A 16,062-nucleotide genomic window follows, 5' to 3' on the forward strand; every position below is an offset into this window, starting at 1 on the left:
CTGCCTGGGGCTTAGAAAGGAGGGACTATGGTGGCTCATGTACTGTATATTTTATTTCTCTGTTTTATGTGTTTATCTTTTCTACCCTCTCTCTTGGCTCAAGCACCATGCCTGACACATTCTAGACTCTCAACACATTTTCGATGAATGAGTCAACAAGTGAGTAGTTGTCTCAAAGCGCATTTCACATCTATGATCTCATTGAAGTTTCACAGCCGACTGTGAGGTACGGCAGAACGATCAAAGATGCTTGGAAATCTCCTTGAAAGTGTTCACCCCTCTCTCTCTTACCCCATACTGGAGATGCTACATCTCTACTGGAGATGCTGCATTTTTCCTATAGGCTACATGGATGCCTGGACCAGGGTCTGTCCAGATGCCAAGGTGGCTCTTGCTGCCGTTGTCTCCTAGAGCTGCTGAGGTCTTTGCCCTTCCTTCTGCCCCACCACCCCTGCACCTCCACTTATCCCAGCACTGCCAACCTCATCCTCTGGCTGACGTCACTTTGAATGAGAAGCAAATACATTCTGTGGCCTCCAAGCCCGGTAGAGCAAGGGAGGGATTGATTTGTCTTCTGATGGGAGACAAGGGGCACGTGTTAACCATTGCTGTGACACAGGCAAATGAGAGCAGGTAAGGGTGTATGTGATGGGGAGAGGGTGCCACGGTTAAAGGGGAAATGGATTCAATTCTCCAGTATACCTGTTAGAATGCAGCTCATGTAATTGTGAGCGTGTGTCTGAGTGTATGTGTGTTGGGGGGCTGCCTCTCCCCTGCCTGTCACCCCTGTTCCCAGGCTCAGCTGTGCTGCCCCTGCCATGTGCCACGTGCTTGAGCCCTTTGAGGGTTGCAGATGGACCCACTGCCCTGGCCTTGCTCCTGCTCTGTCTGCTGTGGCCTCTCCCCACTGAGCACTAGTTCTCAGCCAGCGCCGTGCTTAGCCCTGTGAAACGTGTTCCAGCCCGTGAGGAGCTCGTGGCCCGTCTCAGCAGCAGGACCACCCTGAGCCATGTGTTGGGAAGGCCAGAGGCTGTGCCCGCTTCTCGTTGGCTGGGGAAGGCAGGTGAGCAGGCACAGGGCTGGGTGGGCGTGTTTAGGCCAGTGCATCCCCCTGTTTGCCTGCAGTCGAAGAGGGGAGCACGGGGCTGAGGAGAGGAGACCATATCAGGAGGGATTGCTGGAGCCATACCGGACAGCGAAGAGCTAGCACCAGCGCCTGCTCTCTGGGCCTCACAGCCTCGAGAACAAAGCCAGGACTTCCTGCAGCTGATTCACTCCGGGTTCTGTCTCCTCACCATGGCCACTGTCTCATATAGTTACTGCTGGGAGAGAAGGAAGCCAAGCCCAGCTCTGCTTAGGGCCCAAGGGGAGCCCAGGACCCAGCTCTCAACCAGGACCTGGCCTCCAGTGAGTTTCCCAAGGCTGGATAAAGCCTGTGATCATTTCCCAGGCCCCTCACAGATGTTCCCAGGAGACCCACCCAGAGGGCGCTGGCCTTTCCACTTCCTCAGCATCTTCCTGGAGGTCCCACGAGTCCAGCCAAGAAGGCAGTCGAGTCCCTGGGGGTGGAGTCACAGGGAGAAGGTGAGGCCTCTGTGCTCTGGGGGAGCAACCTCCCTGCTAAGTGCTCGGTGCCCTCAGAAGCGCTTTGAGAAGGTCTCTGTTTGAAGCCCGCCTGTGGACAAACCCGAGTCCCGTGACAAGAATCCTGGGTGGCTCACTCTCTGCGAGGCTCCTTACTCCCCAGCAAAGTTGTTTGATGTTTATTGCATTGTAAAAATGGAATCTTTTCACAGCCATTTTCTGCGCATTTTGTGTCTTCTACTGTGGGCCCTCAGAAGGGGACCAGGGCTGTGCACCCTCGGCCCCTGCTTCCCTTACTAAGAGAGCCCCACTTTCAACCAGGCTGCAGTACACCCAGCCTCTGATTAGTCTAAGCCAAGAGTAACCCCACCCCCTTTGCTCTTGACCCTGGCCGACAATGACAAGTAAGTGGCTTCTGGGAAGATCCATGTTTTCCATATGGAGGAGGGCTGTCCTCGTCCTTCCCTTCCTGCTGTGCATGGTCCTGCGAGGGTGCAGAGCTGAGACAGACGTCCTGCTGCCACTGGGAAGACCAGGGAACCCCTGGGAAGTGGCCAGAGGGCCACTTCCGGCTGACATGGCAGAGCCTGTTGTCATAACCAAGCAGGACCCTATTGGGCCTTCCTAGGACAGGCCCCTCCCCCATATCCTCTACTGTAGCTCCTCTCTGAAGTCCTTAGATAGTCGTATCTGATGCACATTTTCAGAGTTGCTTTACAGATGCTAAAACCCCAATCAAATGGAAGAAATTAACTAATTGATGACCATGAGCACATAGGCCTGGACCTACTGGTGCCTAAGAGTTGATAATGTTAACCCCTGTGACACCACCCTGTGACCTCACCATCAGCCAATCAGAGAATTGTTCACGAGCTGATCACAGACCCTGGGAGGCCCCTCCCTCACCTGGCCTTTAAAAATGCTTTGCTGAAATCCTTCAGGGAGTTTAGGATTTTTGAGCATGAGCCACCCATTCTCCTTGCTTGACACCTTACAATAGAGTTATTTTTTTATTTTTTTTTTTATTGATTAATTGATTGATTGATTGATTGCTATGTTGGGTCTTCGTTTCTGTGCTAGGGCCTTCTCCAGTTGTGGCAAGCGGGGGCCACTCCTCATCACGGTGCGCGGGCCTCTCACCATCGCGGCCCCTCCCGTTGCGGAGCACAGCTCCAGACGCGCAGGCTCAGCAATCGTGGCTCACGGGCCCAGCCGCTCCGCGGCACGTGGGATCCTCCCAGACCAGGGCTCGAACCCGCGTCCCCTGCACTAGCAGGCAGACTCCCAACCACTGCGCCACCAGGGAAGCCCAACACCTTACAATAAACGCTGCACTTTCCTTCACCACAACCCGGTGTCAGTAGATTGGCTTTACTACATGAAAGCAAGTGGACCCAAGTTTGGTTCAGTAACACTGTGACCAATTTCAATTCTGCATTGTATTTTAAAGTTCACCTATTGTCATCAGTCTTACATTTTACAAAGAGGACCATGCCTTTCACTGTTTTCCTAATTTTAAGAAAATCTGCACAGTCTTCCTATGTAAGTTGAGTAAATTAGAATGAGATCAATGAGATCAAGGGAAGTTCACTGTCACCTGGACCGGTGGATAAGATCAAAGGCCTATTCAAATAGAATTTTCAACTTTATGTGAACAAACTCAGTTTTCTACAACAAACGTTCTGGTAAATGTTACTGGAACAGACATATTCTGGTCTCAAGGTTTTTTTGTTTTTTTATTTTAATTAATTAATTAATTAATTTGGCTGGTCGGGTCTTAGTTGCAGCACGCGGGAGCTTTTGTTGAGGAGCGTGGGCTCTCAGCTTCTGGCCCGAGTGCGCTCAGTAGTTGCAGCAGGTGGGCTTAGTTGCCCCGCGGCATGTGGGATCTTAGTTCCCCTGCCAGGGATCGAACCTGTGTCCCCTGCGTTGGAAGGTGGATTCTTAACCTCTGGACCACCAGGGAAGTCCCTGGTCTCAAGATTTTGTAAGTCAATGATTCTTAGAACTATGATAGCAAACTTTCACTATTTCAGGAAAACCCTTTGTCCTTCTTTATTAATAAGTGAATAGGCAGAAACTGAATTTTATGATGAAACTATACCAAAAAAGTATAGTTTTAACTTACATTGTATGGTAATAGGTATTTAAATATTTGCTTTTTCTTTATCTGATGAGATATAATGGCTAGCTCAGGACCTGTCTTCCTTAGGCTTCTGTGTCATTGACTCCCATTCTGTCAAGTTTCTTCATTAACCTCAGGCTTGCAGCCTTGAACTTGGATTAGACTTTTCTAGCCTGGGCTGAATTAAAGAATATGTGGCTCATATAGTTTCCTGTTTCCACAAACTCCTGAACCAACTTGGAACTCCTACTTCCAGGCATTTTTTATGTGATGTAATTAAACATCTTTATCATTAAAGCCCAGGCATTTGGGTTTTCTGTCACTAGCAGCCATTGCATTCCCGACTAGCACAGAGAATTTCCAGGAAGGATTCCAAGGAGGTGTTTCCTGCAGACAAGTTTTCCCTTCTAGGGTTCCCTGTCACAGCTACTCACACCCAAAGCCCGGAAGACGTTGTTGATCTTTCCTTCACTACCCTCCACCCTCCCAATCTATCACCTACTTCCCAAGTATATTTCGAATCAGCCCATCTCTTTCTATTCTTTGCCATTAGTGGAATCCCAGCAATTATGTCACCTCCTGCCTCTGCCATGTCACCTCAGTAGCCTCCCAAATGGTCTCGCTGCTCCCACACTCATCCTCTTGAACCAGCCAGAGTGATCTCTAAAAAATATACATTTGATCCTGGCACTCCCATCCTTAAAGCAACCCATAGATTCTCCTTGGACACAGGATAAGATCTTAAATCCATAGCATGGTATATTAGTTCCTTTTGGCTGCATAACAAAATTACCACAAACTTAATAACTTAATAGAACACACATGTATAATCTCACAGTTTCCATGGGTCAAGAGTCTGGGTGTGACTAAGCTGAGTCTTCTGCTCAAGGTGCCACAAGGCTGCAGTCAAGGTGTCTACTGTCTGTGAGTGCTCATCCAAGGACTCATCATGGAGTGTCCTCCCACTCACGTTTCATTGGCCGAAGCTGTTTACATGACAACACCTAACTTCAAAGAAGGCAAGACAATGCAGCCCTGCTATTGATACCGAGCAGGACCCTGTGGGGCTCCTGGGCACAAAAGCCTTTCTGTGTCCCCCATTTCTTGATTACAGGAAATTGGCTTCATTCAGCCTCCATACCTTCCCTGAGTTCCTTGAGCAGGTTCAAATAGTTGCTAATTAGGGAAGGGAGGGGATGCAGAGACAGGGGAGGAACAGTCAAAAGAAACAATAGTGCAGCCTTGGGGCAATGTCCTGGTTCCCCATCATGGGATACAGACAACAATATCTTTGAGCTGTTTTGCAGATACTGAAACCCTCACCAGGTGGGAGAAGTGAAAGGTTAATGATGGTCTGCTGCCCACAAGCACTAGACACTAGACCAGTTGGAACCAGAAGGTTGATGATGCTGACTCCCACTTACGTCACCACCAACCAATCAGGAGAATGGGGCACTAGCCCTCTGTGGCCCCCTTTGCCTGACAAAGCAATAAAGCTATTCTTTTCTACTTAACCCAAAACTCTGTCTCCGAGATTTAATTCGGTGTCGGGATACAGAGGTCAGATTCGGCTCCACTATGTGAGTGAGAGGAGGAGAGATAGAATCTTTGTGCACAGAGCTAATGACTATCCCGGCTACTATGAGGGGCTTCATTATCTGCCAGTGGAAACCAATGCACTTCACCTAGCATTCTTTGACTCTATCTCTTTAGTAGCTCTCTCATCTATCAGCCTGGTGACTCTACAAAGAAAGAATATGAAATTAGTTTGGCATGATTTATTCCTAGTAAACTTACACAGGCTCATGGGACTTCCCTGGTGGTCCAGTGGCTAAGATGCCATGCTTCCAATGCAGGGGGTGCAGGTTCAAACCCCGGTCGGGGAACAAAGATCCCACATGGTGCGTGGCCAAAAAAAAAAAAAAACAAGAAAAGCTCACACTGGCTCCAAGGACCAGTATTTTCTCTATCTTTTTTTTTAAACTTAAAAAATATTCCAATTTAAATTCTTTTTTTTTATGATATAAATTATTTAGTCCTGCTTAATTTTTATCTTTATCCTGAATACGTTAGTTTGAAGATCACAGATCTAGGATTAGTAATGCCTGGTGATGACACGAGACCACTAATGAATGAGCATAATGCTCTTAAAAAAAGCTAATGCACAATGTCACCGGGATAAGGACATAGGAGGCTCTTGAATTTCCCTCCTCTCATGGACACACCGAATATACAGCTACACATGGAGCAATTCCCTGTAATGAAAATCCAGACACTGTCAACTTGTCTTCCAAAGTGTTGTACGTTTTGCATTCCCACCAGCGATGAATGAGAACTTCTGCTCATTCATAGCACACCCTCACCAGCATTTGGCATTTTCTTGTTCTGTGTTTTGGCCATTCTAATAGGCGAGTAGTGGCGATATTTAAATTCTTTTTGTTTCCAATCTATATTCTAAGTCAACCATCACCAGCCCTTCTGGCACCAGGGACCGGTTTCGTGGGAGACAATTTTTCCACGGATGGGGTGGTGGGGGGTTGGTTCAGGCAGTAATGCGAGCGATGGGGAGCCATGGGGAGCGGCAGATGAAGCTGCGCTCACTCTCCCGCCGCTCACCTCCTGCCGTGCAGCCCGGTTCCGAACAGGCTGCAGACCCTGTTCTAAGTGATGACAATCTAATGTGTAGCTAATTGTTCTGGCATTCTCTCAGGGATAAACGAAACTTACAAATCTATGGTTTCTTAAGTCATGCATAATCAACTGCCAAAAAAGTAATTGCATGATATTCATTGTTACAGTGTCGTAAAGGCCTTTTTTTATATAGTCAAGGCAATTACAAAGTCTGGAATGAATGATCAAAAGTAGTATGGACCCTCAAAGCTCTGTGTGTGTGTAACCAAAGATGGTTGAAACCAACTGAGGCTTAACCTCAAATACAACAGAAGACTTGGGTTTTCTAGGAAGACATGGGGTGTCCTGGCATTGACAGGCCAGGTCGGGACACGCCATCCGAAGATAAGCAGAATGTGCCGTGAATGCACCTCCCGGGGGAAGCCCTTCCTGGTACGTGCTTAAGATTCCCAGGGAGCTAAGAGCAACCCAGTGTCCAGGAATCCACAAGACTCTGACGTAACCTTTGACCCAAGCATTTAAATGAGACAACCAGGGGTCCCAGGACTGTCTGTGAAGAGAGAAGCAACTAGCACCACCACGTGATGAAACCAGAGAGTGAAATCTCACGGGGAGGCACACACAAGGTCCCCTGAGGGACCACGAGTGATATCCAAGTGGGCAAGCACAGACTCTTTAACTGGCCTGAACTCAGCTATCCTTCCCTCAACCCTTCCTCCTGGACCCTCAGCAGTCCTCTTCGGAATGGTAGGAGTTCAACGGGAGCAGTCACCTGTGGCTGACAGGGCAGGGCAGGCCTTACCTGGAAGTGGGATTTGGACTGCACATTTATTATTATTATTATTATTATTATTATTATTATTATTTTTGGCTGCGTTGGGTCTTTAGTTGCGGCATGCGGGCCCTTCATTGTGGAGCACAGGCTCCTCTCTAGTTGTGGTGTGCAGGTTTTTTTTTTTTTTTTTATTCTCTCTCTAGTTGTGGTGCGCAGTCTCCAGAGTGCGTGGGCTCTGTAGTTGCGGTGCGCAGGCTTAGTTGCCCAGCGGCATGTGGGACCTTAGTCCCCTGACCAGGGATCAAACCGGCGTCCCCTGCGCTGTAAGGTGGATTCTTTACCACTGGACCAGCAGGGAAGTTCCTGGGCTGCACGTTGATGAAAAGATGGAGCGGGTGGAGAAGGAGGATTGGCAGGTCAGTGAGGAAGCTGATTCATCAGGAGCGGGAAGTTCCTGGAAAGGGAGTTAGGCCAGAAAGTTGAGTCGGGGACCAACGGCAGAGGCCTTGAATGTCGTCGGGCTGAAGCTTTCAGATGTTTCACCAGGAAGCTGTGGAATGCTTCTGATGTGGGACTCGACGACACGCACAGGCCTGCGTGAAGCCAAGACAAATCTGACAGTGAGCTGTGGAACAGACTGGGCAAGAGAGACTGGAGACAGGGAGGTCCGACCTAGGCTATGGTCATGGTCAAAGCCCAAAGTGAGATGTGCATGGGCCAAACTGGAAAAGGAAAGGAAAACACAGAGATTCTGGTGACCAATCCAATGAACTTGGGAGTGAAAAATACAGAGAAGTTGACAAATTAAAAATACCCTCTGTTCACAACCTGTATGATGCTTGCTCGTAGACAGCTGTGCCCTAAGAAAGAGAGAGGGCCCTAACTGAATTGGTAGCATATTCCTATTTCCAACTCTTTTATGTGGGTCACACTCTCCCAGGAAAATGGAGAGTTTCTTTCAAAAGAAGTAACTCCCCCTGCAGTGCACATGTGTTATTTTTCCCTACCAAAAGAATCCCGGCTATCTTCTCGGTTCTGGGTATCTTATTTATAATTTTTATCTCAAAGGCCTTCTAGCTCTTTATCCACTTCCTGCGGGAGCCAGAGTGGGAGGTGGCGCAGGGAGACAAACTTCTCCCTTGATCTCATTGAATCACCAGAGTCCCAGCAGGAGAGAGATGGCAACAAAGTTACAGCCTTGTTACCTGAGAGAACATAATAAGTGGACCACGTGTAGAGACTTTTACAGAGATGTGGACAAGATGAAAGGAAACCAACCAAGATGGTAGAGCACCTCCGGGATAGTAACGAGGAGAGCCATCAGCACGGTCAGCTTGAAGGGACCAGGAGAGGAAGTGGTTACGAGAACCCAGAGAGGCCTGTAGCTGAAGGATGGGGTCACTGGAAAGCTACTGTGGCCTTCAGTGTAGGAACCAGACACACGGCTGCCAGCCCACCCCCACTGGCAAGGCGCTAGAACAATCAACACCCTGCAGGCTCTTTCCTCCTGCCCTCCTATTTCCTGCTGGTGTCTACTATGGGCTGAAGTCAGCCAGAACCCAGAACGGGGGGGGGGGGGGGGGTGGGGGGGGGGCGGGAGCTCCAGGGACAGTTCACACAGGTCAGCCCCTGGGGACAGAGTAAGGTGGAGGAGAAAGGGGAGCAGATCTGGAGGGACAAATGGAATATTCAGCAAGTTAATATTGACATACAAATCAAAGCAACCCAGTAGAAACTGGCCTATCCTTTACAGAGCACAAACTATGGACCTAGCTTGAGGAAATGATGTAAAGCCAAGGCTTTACTTGGTGAGTGAAGGGGTCTTTCTCTTTGGAAGCTGGTCTGCAGGGAGAGGAGATGAGTTGAGGCCCCAAGAAGCAGGCACCCAAGAGCACGTGGAGACAGGGCAGGATGAGGGACACTGCAAATCCCTTTTCAGGGTCCTGGTTTCAGTTTTCTGAGAGGACTGGTGGCCTGTTTTCATGAAAGTCCCTTAATTCCATAGAAAAAATTCCCCTTTTACAAAGAGCAGCTTGAGGAAGTTTCTGTGTGTTACAACCAAAGAACTTGAGGTCCGCTTCGTTTGAAACAAAGGAACCTTGAGCACACGATTTCATTTAATCCACGTAACAGCCCTGATGGAAGGTAGGTCCCCTTATCCCCATTCTATTTTATTTTATTTTTATTATTACTACTTTTTTGGCCACGCGGCTTGCGGGATCTTAGTTCCCTGACCAGGGACTGAACCCAGGCCCCGGCAGTGAAAGCGCGGAGTCCTAACCACTGGACCGCCAGGGAAGTCCTCCCTCATCCCCATTTTAAAGATAGGCTATTCAAGGTCTGAGTCAGATCAGGCAATCTTTGTCTAGGGGTCAGGGACTCACACACTTGGGTCTGCCTCCAACGCTCTGGAATTTTCAAGGACTCCGCAAGCTGGCAAGCCTGGCCAAAAGCAATTTCCAAAACCAGAAGGGAACTCCACCTTTGACCAAGGCACCCCGCGGGGACGCTGGCCTCTCCATCAGTTTGCCAGCTAAAGCAGCTGGAATTCTGGGAGGAGCCAGCAGGCACAGCCACCCAGAGCCTAAATGTTTGAAAGGGACCAACCTTGGACTTGGAAAACTGCAGCCGAGTTTTTTTCAAGTACTCCTGGGAAAGCAGTGTATTTGCAAATGCCGTAATTCCTCAGCTAAATACCAAGGATGGGAGCATCCCCGCATCCCCCAATTCCAGAACCCCCAGCCCCAGAGGTAGACCGAGTTGTTGGAGGACGGCGGCCTGCTCACTCCGGCCCCCAGGAGCCCGGGGTGGGGCTCTCAGCCCCCCATCTCATCCCCCCAACCCAGGCCCACTCCCTGTCAGCTGCCCCGCCTCAGAGCCGGAAGGTGAAGTGAGGTAATGTCTCCACAGACCAGCGGTGGCCAGGAGATGAAAAGAATCTCAGAAACACTGTGTTAAATTTAAAGCAGACCCACCTGCCTTAGCCAGGCTGCAATTTCACTCAGAATAACCAGTTTGTTTTTCTTGGACATTCCAGGAACTAACTGGCCACCCTGTGTAAAACCCCAACAGGAATGTTAGGGGGGCCCCCTTGCAACTCAAACATTTGCTGCCTCGTTCTCCCTCAGGCCAGGGACTCCTGCCTCAGGCGGGGTCGGGCCTCTCTGGGGGTCACTTGAGGGCTCTCCATTTGCTCCCTGTGGTTCCTTTATCCCCGAGAGCCTGACTTGGTGCCCAGAGTTGTGGGGAAAGGTCGTCAAATGGGTAATAGCCGCACCTGCTCTGTTCATCCAGCGCTCTCTCCGTGCCCTGCTAAATTCATCGTTTACTGTCCTGTCCAGTCCTTACCACATCCCAGGAAGGTGTGTCAAAAGTGTTTACTGCTCCCTTTTTACAGATGGTAAAGCTGAGGCTCGGGGAGGTTACCTAACTTCTCCCAGGTCACCCAGCTGGGACTGAAGCCCCCCAAGCGCTGGTCCGAAGCCCAGGCTCCTCTTGCTGCCCATCTGGACATCCCACCCCTCCCCCAGCCTGGGGGGCTTCAGGGGCTGGGCTTAAAGGCGGTGTCCTTGTTGGTTATATTGTTGTCAAGGGAGTGCCCTGGGGACACCTGGGTGACAGATGGTGAGAGGCGGTGCTGTAATTACAAGCCCTGCCTTCTGATTTTGACACCCTCACTTTGGACTGGATTGGCTTGGGGTCTTCCAGCCCCTGGGAGTTTTGCTGCTTCGGGGATCTGTTGAACCCCTGGCTCCCAGCAGGGTGAAATGGGTGTGGGCAGGGCCCAGCCTCTCTCCAGCCTCAGCTTCCTCTCTGTAAAATGGTAAATGGGGATGGAGAGGGGGAGGGGCACGGGGCTCAGAGGTCTCGGGCCTCTGTTTACCGGACACTGGGATTCCTGCAGCTAGGCAGGGCCAGCAGGGGGAAAGCGGGTGCCTCTGGTGGGGTGGGGAGCCTGGAGCTGAGGCCTGGCAGGGGGACGGTGATAAGGGCCTTCTGAGGGGGCCCAGCTCAGGGGACAATGGGCTTAGTGTGGGAGGCCTGGGCTGTTGCTTTCCCTCTCTGCTCCCAAGAGAGGTTTCCATGGCACCCAGACCCGACTTGGACACAAGTGTCAATGGAGACATTGTGTGGGAGTCCTTGACTCCCAGCCCCTCTCTGGGGGGTGGGAGTGGCGGGGAGAACCCGCCCCAGGCCTGCAAATGGCCCCTAGCGCCGTGCAGAGGGCCGGTCTCCCCCACCCAGGAAAACGGGGACGATGTTGGGGGTTTTCCTGGGAGGGGACTGTGTGGGGTCTCCACTGAGGCCTGCTCATCCCGGGAGGGGGGCAGCCAGGTGACACATAGCCTTCTTGTGCATTTTTCCCAAACCTAAGCTAATAAATGAACTCTCCCTTCTACTGACTCATCTGTAGGAATGATAAATTTTGGTGCCAAGTTTGGAGAAACGGGAGGCATTTCACAAATTACCAAGCCGTGAGGACATGCCACTCTTTTTTTTTTTTAAAGAAAGAAGCATTGTAGCTAGTTAACCTAGTTAAGACTTAGCACAAGGCAGCCAATGGCAAATGCTATCATTAATGTACAAACAAAATGCTGCCACAGTGGCCTGGAGGTTCTAGGAAGGGTTTGTAGAAGAGCTGGTATAGGAGCTGGGCCTCAGCAGGTACAGTCAGTAGGAGCAAAGGTGAAGAGGTGGGAATGTTTAGGGCATCTCGGGGCATGGGAGTGAGTAATGGAATATGGCCTGCCATATCAGTAAACAAAGGATGTCTCAGTCATCAGCCATTGCAGCCACCGCTGGTGAGCTGGTGAGCCCTGAGGGAATTCAGGAAGGAAGGAATACCTGCCATCCAGCAGCCGTCAGACTGCAGCCACTCCCCACTGTGAGCCCTGAGGAAACTCAGGATGGGAAAACACAGGATGCTGGCCCCAGATAGCTGAGGTGCAAATCAAAGGAATGATTTAGGTGAGCCCAGATTCTTGCATCTTTCCATACATAGAAAAGCACGAAACTCCTTAACCGAGATATCTAGTCTTCTTAACAGTAATCTTTTCTTCCTACTACCTGCCCTTTGTTGCAAAACTGCTATATATCCTAGCTCCCCGCCTAGCCTCCTCGGAGCAGTTATCTCAGGGTTACTTGAGATACTGCCTCCCGGGCTTGAAGTCCTAAAAATTCCCACCAACTAAAACATAACTCTCAACTTGTAGGTTGTGCATATATTTTTTTAGTTGACAGGCACATGGTACCAGGTAATGGGAGATGAGGTTCCCACAGATCACATGACCCTGGATTGGGCTCACGAATCTAGACTTTGTTGGGCAGGTGGGGGAGACACTATTTAATTAGAATGGGTCTTCAGGGCTTCCCTGGTGGTGCAGTGGTTGGGAGTCTGCCTGCTAATGCAGGGGACACGGGTTTGAGCCCTGGTCTGGGAAGATCCCACATGCCGCGGAGCAACTAGGCCCGTGAGCCACAACTACTGAGCCTGCGCGTCTGGAGCCTGTGCTCCGCAATAAGAGAGGCCGCAATAGTGAGATGCCTGTGCACGGCGATAAAGAGTGGCCCCCGCTTGCTGCAACTGGAGAAAGCCCTCACACAAAAACGAAGACCCAACACAGCCAAAAATTAATATAAAAATAAATTTTAAAAAAAAGACCTAAAAGAAGAAATACATGGCGAATATCTTAAAAAAAAAAAAAAAAAAGTGTCTTCACAGAAATAAACCCATGCACCTGTGGTCAGTTAATTTACGACAAAGGAGGCAAGACTATACAATGGAGGAAAGACAGTCTCTTCAATAAATGGTGCTGGGAAAACTGGACAGCTACATGTAAAAAAATGAAATTAGAATGTTCTTTAACATCATACTCAAAAATAAACTCAAAATGGATTAAAGACCTAAATGCAAGACCAGATACTATAAAACTCTTAGAGGAAATCATAGGCAGAACACCCTTTGACACAAATCACAGCAATATCTTTTTTGAGCCGTCTCCTAGCGTAATGGAAATAAAAACAAAAATAAACAAATGGGACCTAATTAAACTCAAAAGCTTTTGCACAGCAAAGGAAACCATAAACAAAATGAAAAGACAACCCACAGAATGGGAGAAAATATTTGCAAACGATGTGACTGACAAGAGATTAGTCTCCAAAATTTACAGATCAGCTCATGCGGCTCAATATCAAAAAAACCCCAAACAACACAATCAAAAAATGGGCAGAAGATCTAAATAGACATTTCTCCAAAGAAGACATACAGATGGCCAAGAGGCACATGAAAGGATGCTCAACATCGCTAATTATTAGAGAAATACAAATTAAAACTACAATGAGGTATCACCTCACACTGGTCAGAAAGGCCATCATCAAAAAATCTACAAACAATAAATGCTGGAGAGGATGTCAAGAAAAGGGAACCCTCTTGCACTGTTGGTGGGAAGGTAAATTGGTGCAGCCACTATGGAGAACAGTATGGAGTTTCCTTAAAAAACTAAAAATAGAGGGACTTCCCTGTTGGTGGGTAAGACTTCACACTCCCAATTCACGGGACCCAGGTTCGATCCCTGGTCGGGGAACTAGATTGCACATGCATGCCGCAACTAGGAGTCCACATGTGCAGCTAAGAAGTCCGCATGCTGCAATGAAGATCCTGCATGCCACAACTAAGACCCGGCTCAGCCAAAATAAATAAATAAGTAAATAACTATTTTAAAAAACCAAAAACAAAAAACAAAACTAAAAATAGAGCTATCATATGATCCAGCAATCCCACTCCTGGACATATATCGGGAGAGAACCATGGTTCGAAAGGATACATGCAACCCAATGTTCATTGCAGCACTGTTTACAATAGCCAAGACATGGAAGCAACCTAAATGTCCATCGACAGATGAATGGATAAAGAACACGTGGTACATATTTACAATGGAATATTACTCAGCCATTAAAAAGAATGAAATAATGCCATTTGCAGCAACATGGATGGACCTGGAGATTAGCATACTAAGTGAAGTAAGTCAGACAGAGAAGGACAAATATCATATGATATTGCTTATATGTGAAATCTAAAAAAGTGATATAAATTAACTTGTTTACAAAACAGAAACAGACTCATAAACTTAGAGAATGAAATTGTTAGCACAAATTCATGTGCCTGATACACAGTGAGGCCAAACAAACCAAAACGTCGGAGTCTGGAACAGAAAAAGGTTTATTGCAGGGCCATGCAAAGAGATGGGTGGCTCATGCTCTAAAAACCCTGAGCTCCCTGAAGGGTTTTGGCAAAGCATTTATTATTATTATTTTTTGTACTTGATATTTACTTTTATTCTGATTGTATATGCATTGATATTCTTTTTTTTTTTTCCAAAAAATATGGAATGCTTCACGAATTTGCATGTCATCCTTGTGCAGGGGCCATGCTAATCTTCTCTGTATCGTTCCGATTTTAGTATATGTGCTGCCGAAGTGAGCACTGGTAAAGCATTTTTAAAAGCCAGGTTTGGGGCGGGGGGCAGGTTGCAGGGTATGTGATCAGCTCGTGCACAGTTCTCTGATTGGCTGATGGTGAGGTAACAGGGTGGTGTCACAGGGGTTAACATTATCAACCCTTAGGCTCCAGGAGGCCTGGGGCTCCGTGCTCATGGTCAACAAGTAGTTAACATCTTCCATTTGGTGGGGGGTTTTCACATCTGTAAAACAACTCAGGAAATGTGCATCAAATACTGTTATCTATGTACTTCAGAGAGGAGCTAAAGCAGAGGATATGGGGGAAGGCCTGTCCCTGGAAGGCCCCATAGGGTCCAGCTTGGTTACAAACTTATGATTACCAGGGGGAGAAGGGTTGTGGGGGAGGGATAGATTGGGAGTTTGGGATTGACATGTACACAAGGCTATATTTAAAATAGGTAACCAGGGCTTCCCTGGTGGCGCAATGGTTGAGAATCTGCCTGCCAATGCAGGGGACACGGGTTCGAGCCCTGGTCTGGGAAGATCCCACATGCCGCGGAGCAACTGGGCCCGTGAGCCACAATTACCGAGCCTGCGCGTCTGGAACCTGTGCTCTGCAACAAGAGAGGCCGCGATAGCGAGAGGCCCGTGCACTGCGATGAAGAGTGGCCCCCACTTGCCGCAACTAGAGAAAACCCTCGCACAGAAACGAAGACCCAACACAGCCATAAATAAATAAGTAAATAAATAAATAAATAAACCCAAAAGTTAAAAAAAAAAAAAATAGGTAACCAACAAGGACCTACTGTATAGCACAGGGAACTCTACTCAATACTCTGTAATAACCTAAATGGGAAAAGAGTTTGAAAAAGAATAGATATCTGTATATGTATAACTGAATCACTTTGCTGTACACCTGAAACGAACACAACATTTCTTTTTTTTTTTTTTTTGGCTACGTGGCATGCAGGATCTTAGTTCCTTAACCAGGGATTGAAACCACGCCCCCTGCAGTGGAAGCACGGAGTCTTAACCACTGGACTGACCGTCAGGGAAGTCCCCTAACACAACATTTCTAATCAACTATGCTCTAATATGAAAAAAATTTTTTAAATGGGGCTTCTGAAAGCCCACTCTGATAAAGAGCTCTGATCAGGAACAATGCTCTCACATAATTGTCATGAAATGGCTAATTGTGAAAGCAATCATCAATCCCATTTTCCCCAGTAAAATGTCCACCCCATATGAACCCGTGCCCTGCTGTATCACCTCCACAGCACTGGTGAGTGCTGTTGGGTGAAGTGTAGAGGGTGGATTTGTAACAGGGAAGAGACAAATCTGACCCCATATTGGATCTGTTTCTTTTAGGTTAACCTTTGCTTTTCGTTGCTTTTCTTACTATAATCATACATAATGGCCTGCCACAGAGAACCCTGCCCCTCTGCCTGAATGTTAAACTAAAGGGCCTTTGTTCAGCTCACAGGGAGGC

The 16,062-nt window shown here is 48.4% G+C and overlaps 1 non-coding gene across 1 annotated transcript; it reads right to left on the minus strand.

Moving 5' to 3' along the window:
• Positions 1-14,492: 14,492 nt before the first annotated feature.
• LOC114236865 (U6 spliceosomal RNA) lies at positions 14,493-14,599 on the minus strand. The gene has a single exon (XR_003622714.1). It is a non-coding gene; the product is annotated as a U6 spliceosomal RNA (small nuclear RNA).
• Positions 14,600-16,062: the final 1,463 nt, after the last annotated feature.

This window comes from Balaenoptera acutorostrata, chromosome 12, assembly GCF_949987535.1.
Source record: "Balaenoptera acutorostrata chromosome 12, mBalAcu1.1, whole genome shotgun sequence".
In the NCBI taxonomy this organism is placed as follows: domain Eukaryota; kingdom Metazoa; phylum Chordata; class Mammalia; order Artiodactyla; family Balaenopteridae; genus Balaenoptera; species Balaenoptera acutorostrata.